This window comes from Balaenoptera physalus (genome assembly GCF_965194825.1).
Source record: "Balaenoptera physalus genome assembly, chromosome: 6".
Taxonomy (NCBI): domain Eukaryota; kingdom Metazoa; phylum Chordata; class Mammalia; order Artiodactyla; family Balaenopteridae; genus Balaenoptera; species Balaenoptera physalus.
In genome coordinates, this window is record NC_138885.1 from 86,733,423 (window position 1) to 86,761,332 (window position 27,910).

At 37.5% G+C, this 27,910-nt stretch overlaps 1 long non-coding RNA gene across 1 annotated transcript in view; it reads right to left on the reverse strand.

Annotated features, from left to right (window-relative positions):
* The window catches only part of LOC309663450, a 39,197-nt gene extending 14,764 nt beyond the window's left edge, over positions 1-24,433 (reverse strand). The window contains exon 1 of the long non-coding RNA XR_014265286.1: positions 15,782-24,433. This is a non-coding gene — a long non-coding RNA (uncharacterized lncRNA). The remainder of the gene's footprint in view (positions 1-15,781) is intronic.
* Positions 24,434-27,910: the final 3,477 nt, after the last annotated feature.

A 27,910-nucleotide genomic window follows, 5' to 3' on the forward strand; every position in this document is an offset into this window, starting at 1 on the left:
CAGCAAGCCGCAAATAGAAATAGTGTTTCTGTAGTGCCATCTTATCGCATTGTGGGTTACTAGCCCACCTCACTTGTTGGTCTGTGAGCTCTTAGAGAGCAAGGACTCTGCCATGCATATTTTTATTCCATAGTTTGCAGTACATTTATATAGTGGATGTTTGATGTATGAAGAAATAAAGGAAAAAAGGAACAAAAACTCTCTGTCTCATATCTTAAAGAAATTTATAGTGAAATCTTTTGCTCTTCTTCCAGACTATTTAAAACCGTGATAGAAAAAAATAATTGTTCAATTATTTTGTAGAAAAAAATGAGGAGAATGGGGAATAAGAGAGGTGAATAAAGAAAGGAATAAACATTTGTTTAGGGGCTACCTTGTGCCAAACACTGTAGCAGATAATTTGTATATATTCCCTCATCTAATCCTTACAATAGAACCATGAGTCAGAGAGTCATATTTCTCCTTTTTCATACATTGATAAAGAAACCAGGGCTCAGGAGGACTAAGTAACTTGTTCAAAGTCATGCAGCTGGTAAGTGACAGAGCTGGAATTCAACTCACTAACTGTAAAGCCATATTCTTTTTATTTTATCAAGCTGGATACTATAGGCAAAAATACCATTCCAAAACCATAATTAACAGAATTCTAGTAACAAGCATTTCTATTATTCTAGCACAGCCAGCACTTACCACCTCTTCTTCTCTCCATGACATACTTTTTCTTTAAGACACTAATTTGGAACTTCTGCTTCCAGCAGAGATGGAATCACAGGGAACAAATTTACACTCTTAGCTGTAACAAGCAAAACAAACAAACAAAAAACAACCCACAAAACATACATAAATATATTAAACAACAGTTTCAAAACATTGGGCCTCAGGCAATGAAGCATGGTGATACCTGAATTATGAGAAGTAAATGATGTGAGCCCTACAAGTGCTCTGACTTACTACTTTGAGAAAATTTCCAACACATATCACAAAATGGGTGTATCCAGGCACAACCCAGTGAATGGCCTGAATTGAGGAGATAGAAATGAGAGTCCAAAAGAAGACCCAAGGCAGGTAGAGTTTGCAAGACAGTGTGCCAGAGAGGAGACAGCTGCACAAAATGAGAACAGCAGAGATTCGCAGAGAGTCCCTCTGAGTATTTAGCAGAGTATTGATCAGTGTAGGCATGTGAGGAAATTATTCCTGGCAGGGAAAGAACCACTAGAGGATTAAAGAGAAGAGTGTCCAAAACTTACACAAGACCAGGACAAGTCTATACTTCTAACCAGAATGGATAAACCTTATAATTTGTGGGGTTTGAGGTAGATTACTCATTGGGTAGTCTTACCTCAATAGTGGGGAATAATTAGACCGAAACTAAACTAAACACTGTACTGATTCCACCAACAAATCTTAAAAACAAGATTCAGAGGGAACAAACTGTTCTCAAGTAATTTAACTGTATTCCAGAACAAATCTCAACAATATTTACAGGAATACAAAGATATTCAGAACCAACATGGTGCAATTCACAATGTCCACCAACCAGTCATCCAAAGAAACAAGTAAACAGGAAGAAAATATTTCTTTCCAGGGCAAAGGCAGGCATACTTTTTTTCCATTATAAAATATTCAGGTTCCCTGAATAGAGGTTTTCTCCGCTGTAGAACAACTCACTGTGGGTACAGTTCTGGAGGCCAGAAATCCAAAATCAAGGTGTCACCAGGGATTTTCTCCTGCCAAAGGGTCTTGAAGGACGATCTTTCCTTGCCTCTTCCAGCATCTGGCGGCTCCAGGTATATGGAGAGGAGACTGGCTCCAGATGGCGGACCAGAAGGATGTGCACTCACTCCCTCTTGAGAGAGCATCGGAATCACAGCTAACTGCTGAACAATCATCGATAGGAAGACACTGGAACTCACCAAAAATGATACCCCACATCCAAAGACAAAGGAGAAGCCTCAGTGAGACGGTAGGAGAGATGCAATCACAGTATAATCAAACCCCATAACCGCTGGGTGGGTGACTCATAACCTAGAGAACAATTATACCACAGAAGCCCACCCACTGCAGTGAAGGTTCTGAGCCCAACATCAGGATTCCCAACCTGGGGGTCAGGTAACGGGAGGAGGAATTCCCAGAGATTCAGACTTTGAAGGCTAGCGGGATTTGATTGCAGGGCTTCAACAGGACTGGGAGAAACAGAGACTCCACTCTTGGAGGGCACACACAAAGTAGTGTGCACATCAGGACCCAGGGGGAAGGAGCAGTGACCCCATAGAGGACTGAACCAGACCTACCTGCTAGTGTTGGAGGGTCTCCCGAAGAGGCAGGGGTGGCTGTGGCTCACCGTGGGGACAAGGACACTGGCAGCAGAAGTTCTGGAAAGTACTCTTTGGCATGAGCCCTCCGGGAGTCTGCCATTAGCCCCACCAAAGAGCCTGTGGTCTCCAGTGCTGGATTGCCTCAGGCCAAACAACCAACAGGGAGGGAACTCAGCCCCACCCATCATTAGACAAGCAGATTAAAGTTTTACTGAGCTCTGCCCACCAGAGCAACACCCAGCTTGACCCACCACCAGTCCCTCCCAACAGAAAGCTTGCACAAGCTTCTTAGATAGCCTCATCCACCACAGGCAGACAGCAGAAACAAGAAGAATTACAATCCAGCCACCTGTGGAATGAAAACCACATTCACACAAAGATAGACAAAATGAAAAGGCGAGGACTATGCACCAGATGAAGGAACATGATAAAACCCCAGAAAAACAACTAAATGAAGTGGAGATAGGCAACCTTAGAGAAAAAGAATTCCGAATAATGATAGTGAAGGTGGTCCAGGACCTTGGAAAATGAATGGAGGCAAAGATCGAGAAGATGCAAGAAATGTTTAACAGGACCTAGAAGAATTAAAGAAAAAACACCTAGAAGGATTAAAGAACAAACACACAGAGATGAACAATACAATAACTAAAATAAAAAATACACTACAAGAATCAATAGCAGAATAACTGAGGCAGAAGAACAGATAAGTGACCTGGAGGACAGAATGGTGGAATTCACTGCCACGGAGCAGAATAAAGAAAAAAAATTGAAAAGAAATGAAGACACCCTAAGAGACTTCTGGGACAACATTAAACACACCAACATTCACATTACAGGGGTCCCAGAAGGAGGAGAGACAAAGGACCTGAGAAAATATTTGAAGAGATTATAGTTGAAAATTTCCCTCACATGGGAAAGGAAATAGCCACCCAAGTCCAGGAAGCACAGAGAGTCCCATACAGGGTAAATCCAAGGAGAAACATGCCTAGACACATATTAATCAAACTATCAAAAATTAAATATAAAGAAAAAATATTAAAAGCAGCAAGGGAAAAACGACAAAAAACACACGAGGGAATCCCCATAAGGATAACAGCTGATCCTTCAGCAGAAACTCTGCAAGCCAGAAGTGAGGGGCAGGACATATTTAAAGAGATGAAAGGGAAAAACCTACAACCAAGATTACTTTACCCAGCAAGGATCTCATTCAGATGTGATGGAGAAATTAAAACTTAACGGACAAGCAAAAGCTAAGAGAATTCAGCACCACCAAACCAGCTTTACAACAAATGCTAAAGGAACTTCTCTAGGCAGGAAACATAAGACAAGGAAAATACCTACAATAGAAAACCCCAAACAATTAAGAATATGGTAATAGGAACATACATATTGATGATTAACTTACATGTAAATGGATTAAATGCTCCAACCAAAAGACATAGACTGGCTGAATGGATCCAAAAACAAGACCCGTATATATGCTGTCTACAAGAGACCCACTTCAGACCTAGGGACACCTACAGACTGAAAGTGAGGGGATGGAAAAAGATATTCCATGAAAATGGAAATCAAAACAAAGCTGGAGTAGCAATACTCATATCAGAAAAAAATAGACTTTAAAATAAAGAATGTTACAAGAGACAAGGAAGGACAGTACATAATGATCAAGGGATCAATCCAAGAAGAAGATATAACAATTATAAATATATATGCACCCAACATAGGAGCACTTCAATACATAAGGCAAATACTAACAGCCATAAAAGGGGAAATTGACAGTAACACAGTCATAGTAGAGGACTTAAACACTCCACTTTCACCAATGGACAGATCATCCAAAATGAAAATAAATAAGGAAACACAAGCTTTAAATCACACAATAGACCACAGAGATTTAACTGATATTTATAGGACATTCCATCCAAAAAAAACAGAATACACTTTCTTCTCAAGTGCTCATGGAACATTCTCCAGGATAGATCATATCTTGGGTCACAAATCAAGCCTTGGTAAATTTAAGAAAATTGAAATCATATCAAGTATCTTTTCCGACTGACAACGCTATGAGACTAGATATCAATTACAGGAAAAAATCTGCAAAAAATACAAACACATGAATGCTAAACAATACACTACTTAATAACCAAGAGATCACTGAAGAAATCAAAGAGGAAATAAAAAAATACCTAGAAACAAATGACAATGAAAACACAACGACCCAAAACCTATGGGATGCAGCAAAAGCAGTTCTAAGAGGGAAGTTTATAGCAATACAATCCTACCTTAAGAAACAAGAAACATCTCAAATAAACAACCTAACCTTAGATCTAAAGCAATTAGAGAAAGAAGAAAAAAAAAAACCCAAAGTTAGCAGAAGGAAAGAAATCATAAAGATCAGATCAGAAATAAATGAACAAGAAATGAAGGAAACGATAGCGAAGATCAATAAAACTAAAAGCTGGTTCTTTGAGAAAATAAACAAAATTGATAAACCATTAGCCAGACTCATCAAGAAAAAAAGGGAGAAGACTCAAATCAATAATATTAGAAATGAAAAAGAAGTAACAACTGACACTGCAGAAATACAAAGGATCATGACAGATTACTACAAGCAACTATATGCCAATAAAATGGCAACCTGGAAGAAATGGAAAAATTCTTAGAAATGCACAACCTTCCGAGACTGAACCAGGAAGAAATAGAAAATATGAACAGACCAATCACAAGCACTGAAATTGAAACTGTGATTCAAATCTTCCAACAAACAAAAGCCCAGGACCAGATGGCTTCACAGGCGAATTCTATCAAACATTCAGAGAAGAGCTAATACCTATCCTTCTCAAACTCTTCCAAAATATAGCAAAGGGAGGAACATTCCCAAACTCATTCTACGAGGCCACCGTCACCCTGATACAAAAACCAGACAAAGATGTCACACAAAAAGAAAACTACAGGCTAATATCACTGATGAACATAGATGCAAAAATTCTCAACAAAATACTAGCAAACAGAATCCAACAGCACATTAAAAGGCTCATACACCATGATGAAGTGGGGTTCATCCCAGGAATGCAAGGGTTCTTCAATATATGCAAATCAATCAATGTGATAAACCATATTAACAAACTGAAGGAGAAAAACCATATGATCATCTCAATAGATGCAGAGAAAGCTTTTGACAAAATTCAACACCCATTAATGATAAAAACCCTCCAGAAAGTAGGCATAGAGGGAACTTTCCTCAACATGATAAAGGCCATATATGACAAACTCACAGCCAACATCGTTCTCAACGGTGAAAAACTGAAACCATTTCCACTAAGATCAGGAACAAGACAAGGTTGCCCACTCTCACCACTATTATTCAACATAGTTTTGGAAGTGTTAGCCACAGCAATCAGAGAAGAAAAAGAAATAAAAGGAATCCAAATCAGAAAAAGAAGAAGTAAGGCTGTCACTGTTTGCAGATGACATGATACTATACATAGATAATTCTAAAGATGCTACCAGGAAACTACTAGAGCTAATCAATGAACTTGGTAAAGTAGCAGGATACAAAATTAATGCACAGAAATCTCTTACATTCCTATACACTAATGATGAAAAATCTGAAGGTGAAATTAAGAAAACACTCCCATTTACCATTGCAACAAAAAGAATAAAATATCTAGGAATAAACCTACCTAAGGAGACAAAAGACCTGTATGCAGAAAATTATAAGACACTGATGAAAGAAATTAAAGATGATACAAATAGATGAAGAGATATACCATGTTCTTGGATTGGAAGAATCAACATTGTGAAAATGACTCTACTACCCAAAGCAATCTACAAATTCAATGCAATCCCTATCAAACTACCACTGGCATTTTTCACAGAACTAGAACAAAAAATTTCACAATTTGTATGGAAACACAAAAGACCCCAAATAGCCAAAGCAATCTTGAGAAAGAAAAACAGAACTGGAGGAATCAGCCTCCCTGACTTCAGACTATACTACAAAGCTTCAGTAATCAAGACACTATGGTACTGGCACAAAAACAGAAATATAGATCAATGGAACAGGATAGAAAGCCCAGAGATAAACCCACGCACATATGGTCACCTTATCTTTGATAAAGGAGGCAAGAATATACAGTGGAAAAAAGACAGCCTCTTCAATAAGTGGTGCTGGGAAAACTGGACAGCTACAGGTAAAAGAATGAAATTAGAACACTCCCTAACACCATACACAAAAATAGACTCAAAATGAATTTAAGACCTAAATGTAAGGCCAGACACTATCACACTCTTAGAGGAAAACATAAGTAGAACACTCTATGACATAAATCACAGCAAGATCCTTTTTGACCCAGCTCCCAGAGAAATGGAAATAAAAACAAAAATAAACAAATGGGACCTAATGAAACTTCAAAGCTTTTGCACAGCAGAGGAAACCATAAACAAGATGAAAAGACAACCTTCAGAATGGGAGAAAATATTTGCAAATGAAGCAACTGACAAAGGATTAATCTCCAAAATTTACATGCAGCTCATGCAGCTCAATATCAAAAACACAAACAACCCAATCCAAAAATGGGCAGAAGACCTAAAGGACATTTCTCCAAAGAAGATATACAGGTTGCCAACAAACACGAGACAATGCTCAACATCATTAATCATTAGAGAAATTCAAATCAAAACTACAATGAGATATCATCTCACACCGGTCAGAATGGCCATCATCAAAAAATCTACAAACAATAAATGCTGGAGAGGGTGTGGAGAAAAGGGACCCTCTTGCACTGTTGGTGGGAATGTAAATTGATACAGCCACTATGGAGAACAGCATGGAGGTTCCTTAAAAAACTAAAAATAGAGCTACCATATGACCCAGCAATCCCACTACTGGGCATATACCCTGAGAAAACCATAATTCAAAAAGAGTCATGTACCAAAATGTTCATTGCAGGTCTATTTACAATAGCCAGGACATGGAATCAACCTAAGTGTCCATCAACAGATGAATGGATAAAGAAGATGTGGCACATATATACAATGGAATATTACTCCACCATAAAAAGAAACGAAATTGAGTCATTTGTAGTGAGGTGGATGGACCTAGAGTCTGTCATATAGAGTGAAGTAAGTCAGAAAGAGAAGAACAAATACTGTATGCTAACACATATATATGGAATCTAAAAAACAAACAAAAAAAATGGTCATGGAGAACCTAGGGGCAAGATGGGAATAAAGACTCAGACCTACTAGAGAATGGACTTGAGGATTCCTTGAGGGGGGAGAGTAAGCTGGGACAAAGTGAGAGAGTGGCATGGACATATATTCACTACCAAATGTAAAATAGATAGTTAGTGGGAAGCAGCCGCATAGCACAGGGAGATCAGCTCGGTGCTTTGTGACCACCTAGAGGGGAGGGATAGGGAGGGTGGGAGGGAGGGAGATGCAAGAGGGAAGAGATATGGAGATACGTGTATATGTATAACTGATTCACTTTGTTATAAAGCAGAAACTAACACACCATTGTAAAGCAGTTATACTCCAATAAAGATGTTAAAAAATAATAAATAAATAATAGGTTTTTAAAAAGCCCCTCAAGCTTATCTCCCAAATGCAGAGTTATGACCAGGATTCACAGTCAGTTCACGGTCGTGGTAATGGGAAAAGCAGGCTGAATTGTTCTTTTAGTCTCTTCCTCCACTCTTAGACACCCAATGACAAAGACAAAAGAAAACAAAAGCTCTCCTCTTTCCTCCTTCAGTCAAAAAACAAGTCTCTGTACACGTCAGCTTGTAGTCAAGTTGTTCTCAAGTATAGTCCAAGTAGACTGCTTAATTGTCTGGCCTTCCTGCTCTACAAAGGGCCAGGTCTTTCAAAATTCTAATTCTTACAAAGCTGTGGTACTGCCCACCACCATTCAATGATAGTCCCCAAGGTCCTCTCCCCCAAGCCCTGTATGCACCCTTTGCCTAGTTCCTGGGACTTTGAATACGATGGATTTTACTCTCTTGATTAGATTACATTACATGGCATAGTTGACCTTAAGGTAGGGAGATTATCTGGGTGGGCCTGACCTAATCACATGAGCCCTTTGAAAGCAGAGAGTTTCTCCAGCTCATCACAGAAGAGAAAGTATGAGGTTGGGAACTGGAAAAGGATTCCATACACCCTTGCCGACTGGCAGATGGAGGATATCATGAGGCAAGGAATGTGGGCAGCTTGTAGGAACTGAGAGAAGCCTTTGGCTGAAAAAGCCAGCAGGGAAATGGTGACCTCAGTCCTACAACTGTAAGGACCTGAATTCTGCCAATAATCTGAAGGAGTTTGGAAGTGGATTCTTCCCTGGAGCCCACAGATAAGAGCTCAACCTGACTGATGCATCGATTTTAGCCTTGAGACTCTTAGCAGAAACCCCAGCCGCACCGTGCCTTCTGACCTATATAGCACTGTGGGCTAATAAATGGGTGTTATTATATGTCAATTATATCTCAGTTTAAAAAACAAAAAAACTCTTTAAGAGGGCAATTTGGCAATATCTGTCAAAATCACAGATTCATATCTCCTTTGACCCAGCGATTCTATAACAAGGATTTTACCCTGTGGATATACTTGCATTATACCATTGTTTATAGAAGCAAAAATTAGTAACCACCCCAATGTTTGTTAATAAAAGGATGATTACGTAACCTATTGTACACACATTCAATGGTATATTATGCAATTAGGAAAAAAATAATGAGGAAGATTTGTATCTGCAGATAGGGAAAGATCTCCAAGATAAACTTTTCAACAAGATGTAAAGCAATATGTGTGGTATGACTGCACTTGTGTAAATAAGAAAAAGGAAATGTATATAAGCTGGTATATACATAAAACATTTTTATATGTATATACACAAAACAACTATTAACTGTGGTTAATTTGGTGGAGAGAAACTTGGAGTGTTAAGAGGGGGAAACCGTCTCCTTTTTTATTTCATACTTTTTAAAACCGCATATACATAATTTTAAATATAGATGGTTCTAAAGAAAGAAGGGATCCTCCTTTCCTTCTCCTGCAGCCTGGAAGAAGGCAACTTGAGGAGCGAGTGCTACTAGGCAGCTCACACTGTGGCTTTTGTCTCCTTGGTAGAAGCGCCCTGGGCACCCACAGTGCTCTAGAGACCTCACTGTTACCCCAGAGTGACTTCGTCAGAACCACCCGGCTTGCACTGAAAACACCTGCAAGGCCAAACCTCTCTTATTTTCTAAGCCAGGGTGAGGGTGTAGGGATAAAATGGTGTTTATTTTCCAATCTCATCACCTGCGATTTTGTTTTTAAAAAATCTATTTGCCTCAAATTCACTTCAAATACACCAGTGACTATGTAATTTGATTGTCACAATCTTCATTTCTCATTGTTATAAATGTATTAAAAACTGTAAATGTTGCCTCTCCCTCGCTCATAAAACCCCTGTTCTTTTTATAATTAACAATCTTAACTTGAGCATGTCCATTTAAAATAATATGCTTGGGCTTCCCTGGTGGCGCAGTGGTTGAGAATCTGCCTGCCAATGCAGGGGACACGGGTTCGAGCCCTGGTCTGGGAAGATCCCACATGCCGCGGAGCAACTGGGCCCGTGAGCCACAACTACTGAGCCTGCGCGTCTGGAGCTTGTGCTCCACAACAAGAGAGACCACGACAGTGAGAGGCCCGCGCACTGCAATGAAGAGTGGCCCCCGCTTGCCACAACTAGAGAAAGCCCTCGCATAGAAACGAAGACCCAACACAGCCAAAAATAAATAAATAATTAATTAATTAAAAATAAAAAAATTTTTAAAAATTAAAAAAATAAAATAATATGCTTCCAACAAAAATAGGAAAACCTAACAGGTATTATTTCCTATGATAGCCTTTCTTATATGAAAGTCAGCATATAACATATATTTGCAAAAAAGTACTTACAAATATCCAATTATGTACAAATATACAACTATACAATTACAAAAATATACAATTATGAAGGAATTTTACACTTCAGTGTGTTACAATAAATGCATCATACAAAAACTATTTCAGGTTTCTCATTTTAAAGGAATTTAAAACTAGTTGCTAAAAAGAAGAACAGAAGAGTCATATTGGACACACACTGTGCAAGTATGTAAGTATGAATCATGGTTAGAAAATAAGTCATTTATGAGCATATTAAGTTGGTCTTTATCACTACCTTAATCTTCATTTTGGGTTCTTACACAGCATCCCAGAGTTAGGGAGGAGAAGTAATCCTCAAACTATTTCTCCCCTGAAGTATGCTCAAATAGAAACAATTCCTTTGACAAGGGCTGAACCCAGTACCCTTGTGTGTTTCATACACAGTTTCCCCGGGAAGTTTTGGGATGTGTGTGCAAAATTACTGTGATGTAACTGAAGGAACAAAATATTGCTCGTTTCTACCTTGATCCATCTGCGATGGCCTTGAGACCTCGTGGTGTAATTGATGTGTGAAATCATTTTCTTCCTTTAGCGAATAAGGCTGTGTGACATTTGCCACCGTGGCATCATTTTTTATGCTTTTTAAAAAATATATATAATGAGCTTGATTTTCTTTATGTTCCTGACAGAGATAGCAAACTATTATCATTTTATGAAGCTGACGAGCAGTAGTCCTCAACATGTGGTTCCTGCATCAGCAGAATTAAATCACCTGGGAGCTTGTTAGAACTGCTGGTTCTTGGACCTTGCCCCAGACCTACTGAGTCAGAAACCCTGGGTGTGGGGCCCAACAATCTGTATTTAACAATCCCTAAAGCTTGAGAACAAGGTCTTTATGGGAATTCCTACAGTGTGGGACCAAGAACTGTAAAATATCTTGCCCTGCTTTTGTGATACCTCTGACCCTGCAGTAAAAGAATACTTACTCTCAATTCATCTATATACTCCAGAGCAATTATTTTGAAAAGTCCAACTACTTGCACCAGAATCCAGTGGAGGATGTGTTAAAATGCAGCTTCCTGGACCTCTATGAAGGCAGGGCCTGATAATCTGCATTTTAAATACACCTTCCAAACAAGATGTAAAAACTGAACTGAGGTTCTGACTCCACTGCTGCAGTATTTCTTGAGACAGATTCTTAATTAGTTCTTATTCTACTTTCTTACATTTTCATTTTGGCATTTTCTTACTGTCCCTGCTGCCTACCTCTCTGGTATCATCACTATATCTATCTTTGGAAAAGGGCAGGTGACGTTGAGTGACAGGGGAAGGTGAAACAAATTTTGTAAAATTTATGTTACTTACTTGAAATGCTTCCCCCAACCTGATATGAACGACTGGAAGTTGACTAAAATGAAAGAAAATGCTAAATCTTCATGTTACACCTTCCTGTCAATAACAATTATTTATGGGCATTATGAACACATCCAGAGAGCCTAAACCAGCAGAAGGGTGCTGAGGAGGGCTGTGCAATAGCCTCCAACCTGCTCTCCCTGCTTCTGTGGCTTCATTGCACTGAGAGCTGCCTCTTGACCCAAGAGCCAAACCAGTGGACTCTTCATCAACTTTCACCTTTTGAATTCTCTGAAGATTCAACTTTTTCTTTTTTTGACAGCACCACAAGGCAAGGATCTTAGTTCCCCACCAGGGTTGAACCTGGGCCCACGGCAGTGAAAGCGCAGAGTCCTAACCACTGGACCGCCAGGGATTTTGAACACACCTTTCATCTTGAGATTCTTACGTTCCTCACTGTTGTTGGACATCATCTCTGCTGACTCTTTTCCTGCCTTTCTTGGAGGCTCCTTCTTTGTCTGCTGCTTTTCCTTAGTTTCTTCCCTCCACTCTCTCTTTCACCACCACTCCCTTTTCTTGTGACCTTGTTTCCTCTCTCTTAATATTATTGAATATTTACTATGGGTCAGACACCCTTCTAGGCACTTTACATAAAATAACTTAGTTAATTTTTACACTTCACATTCGTGGGAACTGAAACTGGGAAGTTAGGTTAATTTGCCCAAAGTCGCCTGGCTAGTTAGTGATGGAGCTGTTATTTAAACCCCAGCATCCTGGCTCCAGAGCCTATACTCTTAACTACTCCATCACATACCTTCTTTTCTTAATCTACAAGCCCATTTAGGTGAGCTAATCTTTTTTTTTTTTTCTTTTACTTCAACTTCCACCTAAGAGATTATTTACTTGATATCTTCTAATTGTGGTCTCTGTGGCTCACTGGACTACTTCACTGGAATTTCCCCGCAGGGCATTAAACTGTTAATATCCCCACAACTGAACTCATTGCTTCTCTTTTCTCTATTCTCCATCTTAGTTAACGGTGTCTCTGTTCTGCTGTCACGAATGCAAAAAACCCTGGATCTGTCCTCTGGTTCTTCTTCCCCGATCGAACTGGTGATCAAGTCCAGTTTATTTCACTTCCTTACCATTTAAATTTTATTTCTGTTCCCTCCTCTTCTTCTCTCCTGCTACCACATGGACACTTTGGGATTACAGTAATATTCTGCTCATTCTCTTGGCCAAAGGATTCGATTTTACCTTGTGAAATTATGAGTCTCTTAACGGACAATATTCATTTTTTGAATCATCTACTATGAAGCATGGAGCCATACAGGAAGACTACTTATAAAAAAAATCCACAGGAATTTATGACATGATTTTCTGAACTAACTTCTCTTTTGTCATTATCATATTCTCCTCCACATATTTTTTATTTGACTTTTCCTACTCGTTTTCAATTTTATTTTATGCCACTGTACCCACAATAAATTACTTGCAGTTCCCCCAGATTTGCATCTATCTATTGAATATCTATCTATCTATCCATCTGTCTACCCATCTAGCTGTCTTCATGCTGGAATGTCCTTTCCCATTTTGCATTTTCAAGCCTCAGTACAGGATCATTTTATTCTAGAAATTGTTTATGACAACTAACTTATGCCACTTCAGTATGACACATATATTTTTTAATTTTAACACCTATTGCTCTTATTTACTTAGATACGTTGGTCCCTCCTGAAGTGTAATCTCTGAAGAAGACTATATCTTCTTATCTTTCTATTCTCAGTGACCCGATACAGGCTGCACATTCAGAAGTGGCTCATGAAGTAATTCTAGAAATAATAGTAGTCATCCTTACTGAGCAATTACCATCTGACAATGGCAAGCCAAACTTCGATGACATCTCAGTGAAAACTACATATACCACTACTTCTCTATTTTAGAGGTTTCTATAATTTTGTAATTCTTTTTAATCATTTTAAAGCCCTGTTTCTCCAGCAATAGTAAAACCCTTAAAAACAAGAATGTATTACATGCTGGTTCCAAGAAGGGGGGAAATTGGGATAAACCACATCCTACTCTCAAAGGAACCAATTAAGACAGTGAGTAATGGCATCTGAAAGGCAGAGGTGAAGGAGCCCAGGGTTGATGTGGATCTGGCCCTGTGGGGGGTTATCAGCAGTGAGCTCTTCATAAAATGACAAATTCTCTGTATTTTCACATAGCCAAGTCAGGCATTTCTTGGCCCATTTGTGGGAAGGAGACACAAGAGAGCAGGAAATTGCTTTGATGCTCCTAGTTTTAGTTTCTTAGGGCTGCTGTTACAAGGTACCACAAACTTGATGACTTAACCAACAAAATTTTATTCTCTCACAGTTCTGGAGGCTAGTAATCTGAAATCAAGGTGTCCACAGCATTGGTTCCTTCTGTGGGCTCTGAGGGAGAAACTGCCTCTCTCCTCTCTTCCGGTGGTTGCTGGCAATCCTTGGCTTTCCTTGGCTTGTAGCTACATCAATCCAATCTCTGCCTCCTTTTCGCATTCCTTCTTCTGTGTGTGTGTCTAGTATGACCTTGACTTGATTACATTGCTAAGACACTATTTCCTAATAAGGTCACATTCACTGGTTCCAGGGGTTAGGACTTGAGTATATCTTTTGGGGGACACAATTCCCTAACATTCCCTAAAATCCCCTCAGCATATAGGCCTTTCCACTGCTTTGTGGGTGGTGGTGTTAAGGATAGTGAAGAGCTGAGGATGGCCTGGGAATACTGGGGTTCTGCATCACAAATCCTCCATCACTTCACTCACCCATTCAGTGGATGAGGCCAAGAAGAATTATTTATTTATTTCTACTTTTTAAGGGTCTGAAATTGTATTTGAAATAAACACATATTTGAGTTTAATTAAAATAATTCTAAAGCATCTATTTGCTATAAAGCACTAGAGTCAAGAGTTTAATGATATGTTTTAGATTTTTAAGTCATTTTGTTGGGAATTCCCTGGAGGTCCAGTAGTTAGGACTCTGTGTTTTCACTGCTAAGGCCTTGGGTTCGATCCCTGGTTGGGGAACTAAGATCCTGCAAGCCACGAGGCATAGCCAAACGTAAGAGGAAAAATGTCATTTTGTTGCAGAAATTTTTGAACACGCACAAAAGTTGAGAAAATTGAATAATGAACTCCTATGTATCCATTGTCCAGCTCAACCATAATCGGCATTTTGGTATCTTGCTTCATCTGTTCCCTACTCTGAGTTTTTTTTTCTTCTTTTCCTAGAAAATTTTTAAGCAAAACTTAGACATCATGTCATTTCACTTATAGAGAACTTCAGAATGTATCTCCCATAAAGAATGTTAGTGGGCTTATGTAAAAGAAGGCCCTTGTGTCCAACAAAATCTTACTCCTAGAGGATAGATTCTTCTCCCATGTAGATTAGTTTAATTAGATTATTTTTCACACTTAGCATCTGATATCAACCATTCCCCCGACCTGACCCCACTTCTCCTGAGGCTGTTCACTTGTTTATTTAAAGGGATCATTGTTTTAATTATATATTGCTTTGTGACAAATTACCCCAAAACTTAGCAACTTAAAACAGTAAACATTTATCATCTCAAGTTACTGTAGGTCAGGAGTTCAGGAGCTTAATTTTAGTTGGGTGATTCTGGCTAAGAGTCTCTCATAAGATTGAAGTCAAGATATCAGTGGGCGTTGCATTCATCTGAAGGCTTGACTTGGGCTGGAGGATCTATTTCCAGGATGGCTCATCACATGGCTATTGGCAGGAGGCGTCAGTTCCTATTAGCCGTTGGCCGGAGGCCACATGAAATTCTGCAGAGGGCTGCTTGAGTATCCTCATAAGATGGCAGGTGACTTCCCTCAGAGTGACTTATTTGAGAGAGAGCAGGGAGGAAATCACAGTGCCTTTTATGAGCTAGTCTTGGTAGTCAGACATCATCAATTCTATCACAATGTATTTATTAGAAGCAAGTCACCAAGTCCAGCCTACACTCAAAAGAGGAAGAATTAAGTCTCACTCCTTCAAGGAAGGAGTATCAGAGAATTTGTGGACATATTTTAAAATCACCATAACCATCAATGAGCAGGACATCATACAAAAATGAAGAGGGAACTAAACCATAGTATATGTCAATGATTAACAACTGACTTAGCCTCTAGGGGAAGATGTGATAAGCTACATCAAAACGCATTCTGAAAATTTCCCTTTAAGTTCCTTTTCTTAATTTCTGGCTTCTTCTCTTCTCCTTGCTACGGCATCCCAAATAACATAAAGATTTTTCTAGCTGTCCTAACACTGCCGTGTCCTACCCAGACAAGTCTTCCTCCTCAAAAATCCTCTATACTTATAAATTATTGTTTAGCCATTTCCTTCCCATTACATCTAGTCATAAGTTTTTTTTCCTTAGTGTAGACTACAGCAGACCTAGACTTTTAAAATCCAGTTACATTTTTAGAGTTGGATGAAATGGATCTCCCAAATCATTTCACCATTAGAAAATTAAATCAACATGCCAAAACTTATATTTCAACAAATAATAAAAATAAAAGAGAAAAGGTAATGGATAAACTGAAGAATTATGAAATAGGAGAGCTGTAAGTGCTCATAGAGATTTTCTAGTTCAGGTCCATGGCTTTCTCTTCAGTGCATGAAGCGAGGCCCACTTAAATATTTTGTTCCAAAGTTGCCCAGCTAGTTAATGGGCACAATTTAGACTATCTTTCAAGTTTGTTAACTTCCAGTTTAATATTCTTTCCACTATATCACAGTTCATTTTGGTCTTCATTGTTAGACCTTTTAATGGATTATTTCAGAATTTTATTTTAGCTTTACTTAGAGGAAGTCAACTTGCAAAGTGAATCTAGGTTCCGTAATTCACAGTGTGTATTTAGGTCAGTAGGTAGAGTTAGGCATATAGTTTGTTGTCCCAAGCAAGACTTCTCGGGAATAAAAGAGGGTGTTATTAGTAATTGTATTAGGCTGACAGATGTAAATTGGAAAGGCTTTGGGTAAACTGTTGTAAGTGGCAACCTATTAGTAGGTGTATAATGAGTAGAGAAGCTTCTGGGTTGTTCTCATACTATATTTATACTTTCTAAATATTTTCAACACATATGTTCATTTGACCATAGCACATAATTTAATAATCCAAGAAAAGAGTTTGGTTTTTTTTTTCAATAACTGTCTTCCAGATAGTCCTACAGTTCCTTTGAGAATGGCAGGAAAGACAGTTCCAAATTCCTGATCAAGAGTAATCAATCAAGCAATCAATTAATTAATTTAATAGATACGTATTGTTCATTGTGTACCAGGCATTGTTTTAGGAGCCAGAGATATGATAATGAAGAAAACATACAAAAACCTCTATGTTCTTGAGGCCTATATTCTAGTAATGAAACAACAGTGATTTTATTGATCTATACAATTAGCAAGATTTGGGTTTTTCATTCCTTGTTTCAGTAATGGGGATAGATGTATTATTGAGGCATTCCTGTCCTTAGGCCAGATTCCTTGGTGACCTATGCCATACACTACAAATCAGTAGATTGAGATATAGTAAGGGATGCAACGGAAGTCATGGCTCAGACAGTTTTTCTGTGTCTGTGTATCTGAGCAATATGGGGGTTACTCTTATGACCTTGAGCTCTGTAGTCTTATAGTCTGATCCAGTGAGCTGATTTGCTTCAACAAAGTAAACTCATTTGTCTCACCCAAGGGAAACATTTTGCCAATTTTACAGTTGGATAGTTCCTTTTTTAAAAAATGCATTAGTAGTTATTTCAGCATTAAGGTTTCCCATAAATTAAATCTGTGTTATTTCCAGCTGAGCTAGAATTTCACCAGAATGATAGAGTCCTACTAATTACAGTGTTAAGTAAATCCTCATCCTCTCTGTAAGTAACATAGGTGGTAATTTACTCTTCTGTAGATGTATAAATTAAGCCACCAGGAGGTTAACTAATTCGCTCAAGGTATGTGGCAGGGTTGAAATTGAATCCAAAAACCTTGATTCCTAATTTTTAAAATCAAATGCCCTCTTTCCCTATGTTTAGCTATATTTATAAATGAAAATCTATATATAAATAATAGTCTATGTATACAAATAATATCCTATTTCTAGAAATAATTTATCTATTATTTATCTATCATCATCATCTACCTATTATAATATCAATATGAATATAGTATTAACAGTGTAATAGTGTTGGGATTCATCCAGTAAGATCTTTTAAGTGGTTATTTTATTCTAATGACCCTCAAGAATAGAAAACCTCAGGGATATGGATGAGTTTAAGTCAAAAAACATTTACATTCCCCAACTTGTTCAGCTGTTTGGTGGTATAGTAAAGGATGAAAATAATTGAACTTTCCTCACGAAGTTTTATTCTCCTCCTAGGCTTGCACTAAGCAAGAGTGGCCTGTGAATAGCTTTTCTGGGCTAAACAGAATGTCTGATAGTTACTTTCGGACTTTGGAGGAGGTTCCAGAATTTGGGAGTTAGGTGTATAGGAAAAGTTTTTACTTTCCTTATTTTGCAGGAAAATACCATCCTTAACCAAATTATGAAAGAGAAAGTCCAGTGGCATATTTACTTTTACCATAATCACCATCATCACCATTATCATCTAAATGTAGTTAAGCACCCACGTGCATTTAAATGTCTGTGCTGTTTATAGTGATAGATGAAAGGGAAGCAAAACAAAGATACTGAAATGTTTCTCCAACTCTTGCTAAAGAAAGATGAGAGGCCTTTCTAAAATCCTTTTGTACCCTAAAATAATGAATTAAAATAATTTTCTTCCAATTATTCATCCTAACACTTTTTATTTAATAAAAAGACAAATAAGTTTAAGGACATCAATGGGTAAAAATTGCATGTAAATCAGGAAAGAGAAACTCTGCAATGATTTTTGTTAAAACCATAGCCCCAGAACAACAGTGTAAAGATCCAACATCTCAAACCAAACAAAAAATCCCAAACACCAAAATAACCAAAATACACACAGGCACTGTTTTTATGCTACATATAAAGGATACATTTAGGGTTCACACTGCTCAATATATTTCTCCAAACATAAATTAATTCTGTTTGTTTGAAAACTTATTAGGCCTTTAGGACAGTCTGGTCACGCAATTGATCCATACTCACAAATTTTATTGATATCTTAGAAAAATCTGAACAGGAAATGACTAGGATTGAATCTTAGAAATTATGTATGTCTAAAGTAGATTTAATTTTGAAGGTGTTAATTTGGAAAGATCAAGGAGATTAAGGGGGATAAATTGAAAACGCCCCCATACAAAAGAAAACATGAATCTAATTTTCTGGGTGAACACTTTTGCTGTGAGTTCAATTTCTCTTTTAGAAGTTTGGCCAAAATGGATTACAAATATCAAACTTTAAGTAAAATGCAGTTTGCTTTCCAAATCTCTCTCTCACAAACACACAGACACACAGATGCACACACACACAAATTCAGAACACACCTTTAATTTTCAGGTCTTTATTGATGATTCCAGAGCAGGCAACATTATAGAATGGACTAAGAGACCAGTAGAATATGTTTCTTATTATATGAACTTCTGTAAGGTAGTTCGTTAGCAAAATGTATAAGCAAATAATATACTAAGAGATAAATGAGTCACATTGTACATCAAGAAAATTCTAAGAGAACACAGGCAAATTCATCTGAAGCCCTTGAAGAGCTTTGTAATTTAATGATGAAATATACAAACAAGCTGTAATTTCCCCTACATTAGAAAAACAAAACCAAACCTCTTTTGACCCAATATCTCCCTTTAGCTACTGCTTCATTTCTTTGCTTCCTTTCATAACAAACTTCTTTGAAAATGTCTCCAATTCTTATTCCCTTTCATGCTGGAACTCACTCCAGTCAAAATAGTTCACGTCAGGGTCACCACTGACCCTCTTTTTGTCAAATCAAATGGCGTTTTTTCTCAGTCTTCAACTTAATTGATGATTTACTACAGTTGATCTCTCTTTCTTGAAGCAGCTTACTTTCTTCACTCGGCTCCTGAAATAAACCACTATCTTGGTTCTTCTATTATCTTACTGATTTTTTCTTTAAAACTCTTCAATGATTTCATTTCCCCCAAAGCAAAAGCCAAGGTCCTTACAATGGCCCACGAGGCACTCTGTCTTCCAGCCTTTTTGCCTTACAAATTTTGTTTTATAGTCATTCTGTCACTTCCTTTATTCCTGCCATTTTGGCTTCTCTGTTTTTTACAAACAGGCCAGGTATGCTCCGACCTCAGAGCTTTTGCACTGGCTCTTCCTCCTCGTAGAATATCTACGTGAATTGCTCCTTTGCTTCCTTCAGGTTTTTACTCCTGTGATAACTATGTCTGTGAGCTCCCAACCCTCTTCATGCTCCTTATCATACTTAACTTTTTTTCCTTAGTGCTTATCACCACCTGACATATTACATATTTACTTTTAAAGTTGACTATTATCTGTCTCTATCACTAGAATATAAGTTCAATGGGCAGAACCATCAGTTTATTCCATGCCATAACCTTAACACTTAGAATGATGGACACAAAATGGCCCTCAATAAAAATGTATTGGAAAATGTATGGACGGAAGAATGAATGATTGACTAAATGAATAAATAAAAACAATTTAGTTCATTAAAATCCCTGGTAGCAGATGATAATTAACAATTACTTTTTAAGAAGAGTCAATTACAGTAAATGGGGATTGCTTTACTTAACCAACTTTTCTGATACTCTAGCTGATTCAGAATTTCTTTATGCAGAACTAAAAATATGTACTGTGATCTGAGTCATAATGATTCACTCAGTGAATTAAGGGGCATAGTTACCCTTTGCTGTTGATTTGTACACTGTTCCCTCTGAGAAGGGAAACCAGCTGCAGTGGAAAAGAAAAATACATTTAAAATTTTCCACACTAAAACTTATAGCAATTTTAATGAACTGACTGGTATCATCATTGATAGAGACTAAAAATTCTACTTAAGTACACTGCTTGCAGTTTGTGGAGTTGCTGAGGAGCGAAGTAGTTCCAGGTTTGATTACACTGGCTCAATAGTTAGACTTTCCCAGGTATAGAGATAACAGGTAGGTAAAATAAAGTGCACAAGTAATTTTGAAAATTATTTAGAAAAATAAGAGTAACCATTTATCTACTTATTTATTACCACCATTTGCATGCTTCGATCAAATCTGGAAACCTGTATAAAAAATGTGAAAAGATATAAAAACCCCAAGATTCAGTTTTATGTACTTTTCCCCTCACACTCACTCCTGCTTGCAGTCTTACTGCATTTATTCTCATTCTGTTATACTTCCAGCTAATGTATAACTTAGCTGATGTTCTTTAGAGATCAAAGCCTTTCAGGATATGATTCATTTCCTCCTCCGTACTACCCTATATTCCTGTAATATACTTATTGACCTCATTGCCTTTTCTTTTTGCCTTAAAAAAAAATCTATCTCCCATCAGACTGTGAGCTCCTCGGCAGGGCCAAGACTAACCCTTTCTTTGTACTCCTGGAGCCTAGTACAGTGTCTGGCCTATAGCAGTCTCTCTATAAATATTTGTCAAAATAAATTGATTTGTTCCATTTCCAGTAGTAATGGGAAGAGGGTAAACATCTGCTACTTTCTTGTTTCTAGAATGAAATACATTAATTAGCTGCTGAGTTGAATTGTTCTAAGTAAATTCTTACATAGTTGCTTGTAATTCAGGGGTTCAGTCCTATCATTTTCAGCTGTGTACCTTCTGGGCTTCAGTTTTGCATGTAAAATGGTCATAATAATAGTTAATAATAGTTAATAATAGAATTATGATGAGGAATAGATGGGACAATATATTAAAGGATTTTGCATGGTGTCCAGAACATAGTAAATATCTGTTAGCTATTTTTGTTCTTCTTCTTATTAGTAGTAATTTTGGTTTGTTTTGGTAACCAGTGCATTATAACAGATGAAACATTCAGTTCATTTTAGTTGGAATTATTATTATTGGTTTGGTTTTAGTCTTAAGGCATAATCCAGTTGTAGAATTGATTATGTGTTTGTATAACTCTTCTTTTCATGATTAATGAGGACCTGAAAGAATTTTCAAGCATAGAAGTTTGCCCTTCTCTAAGTTGGACTTGGTGTATGTGTGTATGTGTATGTTCTCCTCTCTTCTCTGGCAAGAGTGTCGGAAGGGAAGCCTCCCATAAGAAGGGAACCAACCTCTGAATCACTGAATCAACGCCCTTGTGAGGTATGGGCAACAGGTTCTCTGGCAATGCTGAGGTTAGCCAAACTTGGGGACTGAGGAAGAGGGCAAGTGACGCCATTGTTTGGTTAAAGAGGTAACATCAGAAACAGATCGTTTGGAAGCTGGTAAAACAACGTCTGCCTGACTATGCCTGGTGGGTGGATCCCTTGCGGAGGGACAGTAGATTGTGATTCTGGAACTTCAAGGAATAATGAAATGTTCTTGAAAAACCAAGACCTTGGGGACACAGCAGGGACACCTGATCTGAAAGCGCTGAGTGCTAAGCTTTATAATCCAGGAGTCCTATTTCTGGCCTTGGCTAAGTTTAGCATGGAAGACCATCAAAGAAGCATAGTGTCCCTTGCTGTGAGGTAGATGAGTTAAGAATCATTGCAGAATGTGATGCCAGAGGGAAAAATCATTTCTGTAAGTTGAAAGAAAAACAGTTTCAAAGCATAACTGAGGAGGATTAAAACCATAAATCAAACAAAATCCATAGCATCTAAATGAATGCCTTTTAACTGAATTTTTTATGATACCATTTTGCTATTGTGACAAAATATACATAACATAAATATTACCATTTTAACCATTTTTTTTTGGCTGCCCGTGCAGGGCTTGTGGGATCTTAGTTCCCTGACCAGGGATTGAGCCTAGGCCCTCGGCCGTGAGAGCGTGGACTCCTAACCACTGGACTACCAGGGAATTCCCATTTTAACCATTTTTTTTAAACCTATCTGTTGATTTTATAAATTTATTTATTTATTTATTTATTTATTTATTTATTTATTTATTTATTTATTTTTGGCTGCATTGGGTTTTCGTTGTTGTGCACGGGCTTTCTCTAATTGCGGCGAGCGGGGGCTACTCTTCATTGCAGTGCGTGGGCTTCTCACTGCGGTGGCTTCTCTTGTTGCAGAGCAGGGGCTCTAGGTGTGCAGGCTTCAGTAGTTGTGGCACACAGGCTCAGTAGTTGTGGCTCACAGGCTCTAGAGCACAGGCTCAGTAGTTGTGGCGCACGGGTTTAGTTGCTCTGCTTATGTGGGATCTTCCCGGACCAGGGCTCGAACCCATGTCCCCTGCATTGGCAGGTGGATTCTTAACCACTGTGCCACAGGGAAGTCCCATTTTAACCATTTTTTGATTGAAGTGTAGTTTGTTTACAATAAGATTTTAGTTTCAGATGTACAACATAGGGATTCAATGTTTTTATAGATTATACTCCACTTAGTTATTACAAAAAAAGGACTATATTTCCCTGGTTGTACAATATATCCTTATTGCTTATTTACTTTATACTTAGTAGATTGTAGATCTCTTAGTAGATCTCTTAGTAGATCTCTTAATCCTCTACCCCTATCTTGCCCCCTTCCTATGGGTAACCACTAGTTTGTTCTCTGTGAGTCTGTTTCTGTTTTGTTATAATCATTCATTTTATTTTTAGATTCCATATATAAGGATAACATACAGTATTTGTCCTCCTCTGTCTGACTTATTTCACTAAGCATAATATTCTCAAGGTCCATCCACATTGTTGAAAATGACAGAATTTCATTCTTTTTTATGGCTGAGTAATATTCCATTGTCCATATGTACCACATTTTCTTTATCTATCCATTGTTGGTGGATACGTAGGTTGCTTCCATATCTTGGCTATTGTAAATAATACTGTTATGAATATTGGGATGTGTGTATCTTTGCAAATTAGTGTTTTCATTTTCTTCAGATATATTGCCAGTAGTGAAATTGCTGGGTCATATGGTAGTTCTATTTTTAGTTTTTAAGAGGAACCTCCACGCTGTTTTCCATAATGGCAGCACCAATTTACATTCCTACCAACAGTTTACTAGGGTTCCATTTTCTCCACATCCCTGCCAACATTTGTTATTTTTAGACCTTTTAATGAGAGCCATTCAGACAGATGTGAGGTGATATCTCATTGTTGTTTTGATTTACAATTCTCTTATTATTAGCAATGTTGAGCATCTTTTCATGTGCCGGTTGGACATCTGCATATCTTCTTTGGAAAAATGTCTATTCAAGTCTTCTGCCCATTTTTAAATTGAGATATTTAGGTTTATTAAAAAAAATTTTTTTTTGTTATTATTTTTGGCTGTGTTGGGTCTTCATTGCTGTGTGCGGGCTTTCTCTAGTTGCAGTGAGAGGGGGCTACACTTCATTGTGGTGCGCAGGCTTCTCATTGCAGTGGCATCTCTTGTTGCAGAGCACAGGCTCCAGGCATGTGGGCTTCAGTAGTTGCAGCATGTGGGCTCAGTAGTTGCAGCGCGAGTGCTCTAGGGCACGTGGGCTTCAGTAGTTGTGGCATGCAGGCTCTAGAGCACAGGCTTATAAGTAGTGGTACACGGGCTTAGTTGCTCTGCAGCATGTGGGATCTTCGCAGACCAGGGATCAAACCCATGTCTCCTGTATTGGCAGGCAGATTCTTAACCACTGTGTCATCAGGGAAGTCCGTGGGTGTCTTTGATATTGAGTTGTATGAGCAGTTTATATATTTTGGATATTAACCCATTATCAGTCATATCATTTGCAAATATTTTCTCCCATTCAGTAGGTTGTCTTTTTGTTTCGTCGGTGTTTCCTTTGCTGTGCAAAAGTTTTTAAGTTTAACTAGGTCCCATTTCCTTATGTTTCTTTTATTTCCTTTGCCTTAGTAGACAGATCCAAAAAAACATTGCACAATTTATGTCAAAGAGTGTTTCATTTTCTTCTAGGAGTTTTATGGCTTCCAGTCTTACATTTAGGTCTTTAATCCATTTTGAATTTATTTTTGTATGTGGTGTGGGAAAATGTTCTAATTCCATTCTTTTATATGTAGCTGTACAGTATTCCCAGCACCACTTATTGAAGAGACTGTCTTTTTTCCGTCGCATATTCTTGCCTTCTTTTTCTTAGATCAATTTACCATAGGTGTATGGGTTTATTTCTGGGCTCTCTATTCTCTTCTATTGATGTATGTGTCTGATTTTGTGTCAGTACCAAGCTGTTTTGGTTGTTGTAGTTTTGTACTATTGACTGAAGTCAGGGAGAGTTATACCTCCATTTTGGTTCTTTTTCCTTAAGATTGCTTTGGCAACTTGGGGTCTTTGGTTGTTCTATATAAATTTTAGGACTATTTTTTTCTACTTCTGTAAAAAATGTCATGGGTGTTTTGATAGGGATTGAATTAGATCTGTGGATCTAATTCTTACAATTCATGAACATGGGATATCTTTCCATTTCTTTGTAACATCTTCAATTTCCTTCATCAGTGTTTTATAGTTTTCAGGGTATAGGTTTTTCACCACTTTGGTTAAGTTTATTCCAATTTGTTTTTGGTTTTTTTTTATGTGATTTTGGGTGGGATTGTTTTCTTGCTTTCTCTTTCTGCTAGTTTATTATTAGTGTATAGAAAAGCAACAGGTTTCTGCATATTAATCTTGCATCCTGAAACTTTACTGAATTAATTTATTAGTTCTAATAGTTTTTTGATGGAGACTTTAGGGTTTTCTATATATAGCATCATGTCATCTGCAAACAGTGACAGTTTTACTTCTTCCCTTCCAATTTGGATGACTTTTATTTCTTTTTCTTGTCTGTTTGCTTCCAATCAGAATTTCAATACTATGCTAAATAGAAGTGGTTTTGTTCCTCATCTTGTCTTGTTCCTGATTTTAGAGAAAAAGCTTCCAGGTTTTCATTGTTGAGTATGAGGTTAGCTGTGGGTTTGTCATAAATGGCCTGTATTATGTTATGTTCCCTCTATACCAACTTTGATGAGAGTTTTTGTCATGAATCGATGTTGAATTTTGTCAAATGCTTTTTCTGCATCTATTGAGATGATCATGTGATCTTATCCTTTGCTAATGTGGTGTATCACATTGATTGATCTGCAGATATTGAACCATCCTTGCAAACCTGGAAGAAATTCCACTTGATCATGGTGTATGATCCTTTTTATATATTGTTGAATTTGGTTTGCTAATATTTTGTTGAGGATTTTTGCATCTATATTCATCAGAGATATTGGCCTGTAATTTTCTTTTTTTTTGTAGTGTCTTTGTCTTTGTCTGATTTTGGTATCAGAGTAATGGTGGCTTCATAGGATGAATTTGGGAGTATTTCCCTCCTCTTCAATTTTTTGGAATAGTTTGAGAAGTTTAAGTGTTAGCTTTTATTTATATGTCTGGTAGAATTCCCCTATGAAGCCATCTGGTCCTGGACTTTTGTACTTGGGGAGTTTTTTTTTTTTCTTTACTAATTCAATTTCACTATTAATGATAGGTCTGTCTGCATTGTCTATTACTTCCTGATTCAGTCTTGGAAGATTGTATGTTCCTAGAAATTTGTCTCTTCCTTCTAGGTTGTACAATTTGTTGCTTATAATTGTTTGTATTATTCTCTTATGACTTTCTGAATCTCTGTGATATTGGTTATTTCTCCTCTTTCATTTCTTATTTTGTTTATTTGAGTCCTTTCTCTTTTTTTCTTGATGACTCCAGCTAAAGGTTAATCAATTTTCTTTATTTTTTCAAAAACCAGCATTAGTTTCATTGATCTTTTCTATTGTTTTTCTGGTCTCTATTTTATTTATTTCCTCTCTGATCTTTATTATTTCCTTCCTTCTTCTGACTTAGTGCTTTGTTTGTTCTTCTTTTTCTAATTCCTTTAGATGATAGGTTACATTGTTTAATTGAGATTTTTCTTATTTCCTGAGGTAGGCTTATATCACCATAACCTTCCCTCTTAAAACTGCTTTTGCTGCATCCCATAAATTTTGGAAAGTTGTAATTCCATTTTCCTTTGTCTCAAGGTATTTTCTGATTTCTGCTTTGATGTCTTCATTGACCCATTTGTTTCTTAGCAGCATGTTGTTTAGTCTCCACATGTTTGTGTTTTTCCCATTTTTTTTCCTCTAATTGATTTCTAGTTTCATATCATTGTGGTCAGAAAAAAATGCTTGATATAATTTCTATCCTCTTAACTTTGTTGATACTTGTTTTATGGCCTAACATGTGATCTGTCTTGGACAGCATTCCATGTGCACTTGAAAAGAATGTGTATTCTGCTGTTTTTGGATAAAATATTCTATAGCATCTCATAAGTTCAACTGGTCTAATGTGTCATTTAAGACCATTTTTTCTTTATTGATTTTCTGTCTGGATGATCTGTTCATTGATATAAATGGGTGTTAAAGTCCCCTATATATTTAACAAGGTAAATACATTTTTGGTGCTCTTCATTAATTTGTGAAGATCCATATTTTTAGCTGGTGTCATTTTTCTCCTGTTGGAAGGAATTTCTTTAACATGTCTTGTAGTGTGGATCTTCTTTTTTTTTTTAAGAAACTTTTTTTTTTTAATTTTTTTATTTATTAATTTATGGCTGTGTTGGGTCTTCGTTTCTGAGAGGGCTTTCTTTAGTTGTGGCAGGCAGGGGCCACTCTTCATCGCGGTGCACGGGCCTCTCACTGTCGTGGCCTCTTTTATTGCGGGGCACAGGCTCCAGACGCGCAGGCTCAGTAATTGTGGCTCACAGGCCCAGTTGCTCCGTGGCATGTGGGATCCTCCCAGACCAGGGCTCAAACCCATGTCCCCTGCATTGGCAGGCAGATTCTCAACCACTGCACCACCAGGGAAGCCCCTGTAGTGTGGATCTTATGGTGATGAATTCTTTTAACTTTGCATGTCTGAAAAAAGTTTTTATTTGGTCTTTGTTTATGAAAGATGATTTCACTGAATGTAGAATTCTAGATTGACAGCTCTTTTCTTTCAGCATTGAAAAAAAATACTGTTCTGTCTTCTAGATTGCATTATTTTGGAAGATAAACATGGTGTCATTTTTATCTTTGTTTTTCTTTACATAATGTGTCTTTTTTTCTCTCATTCCTTTTAATATTTTTCTCTTTATCACTTGTTTTCAGCAATTTGATTATGATGTGTCTTGGTGTAGTGTTCTTCATGTTTCTTATAATTGAATTTTGCTGAGCTTCTCACAATTGTGGGGTTTATTGTTTCATCAGACTTAAAAAATTTCAGCCATTATTTCCTCTGTTTTTTCACACA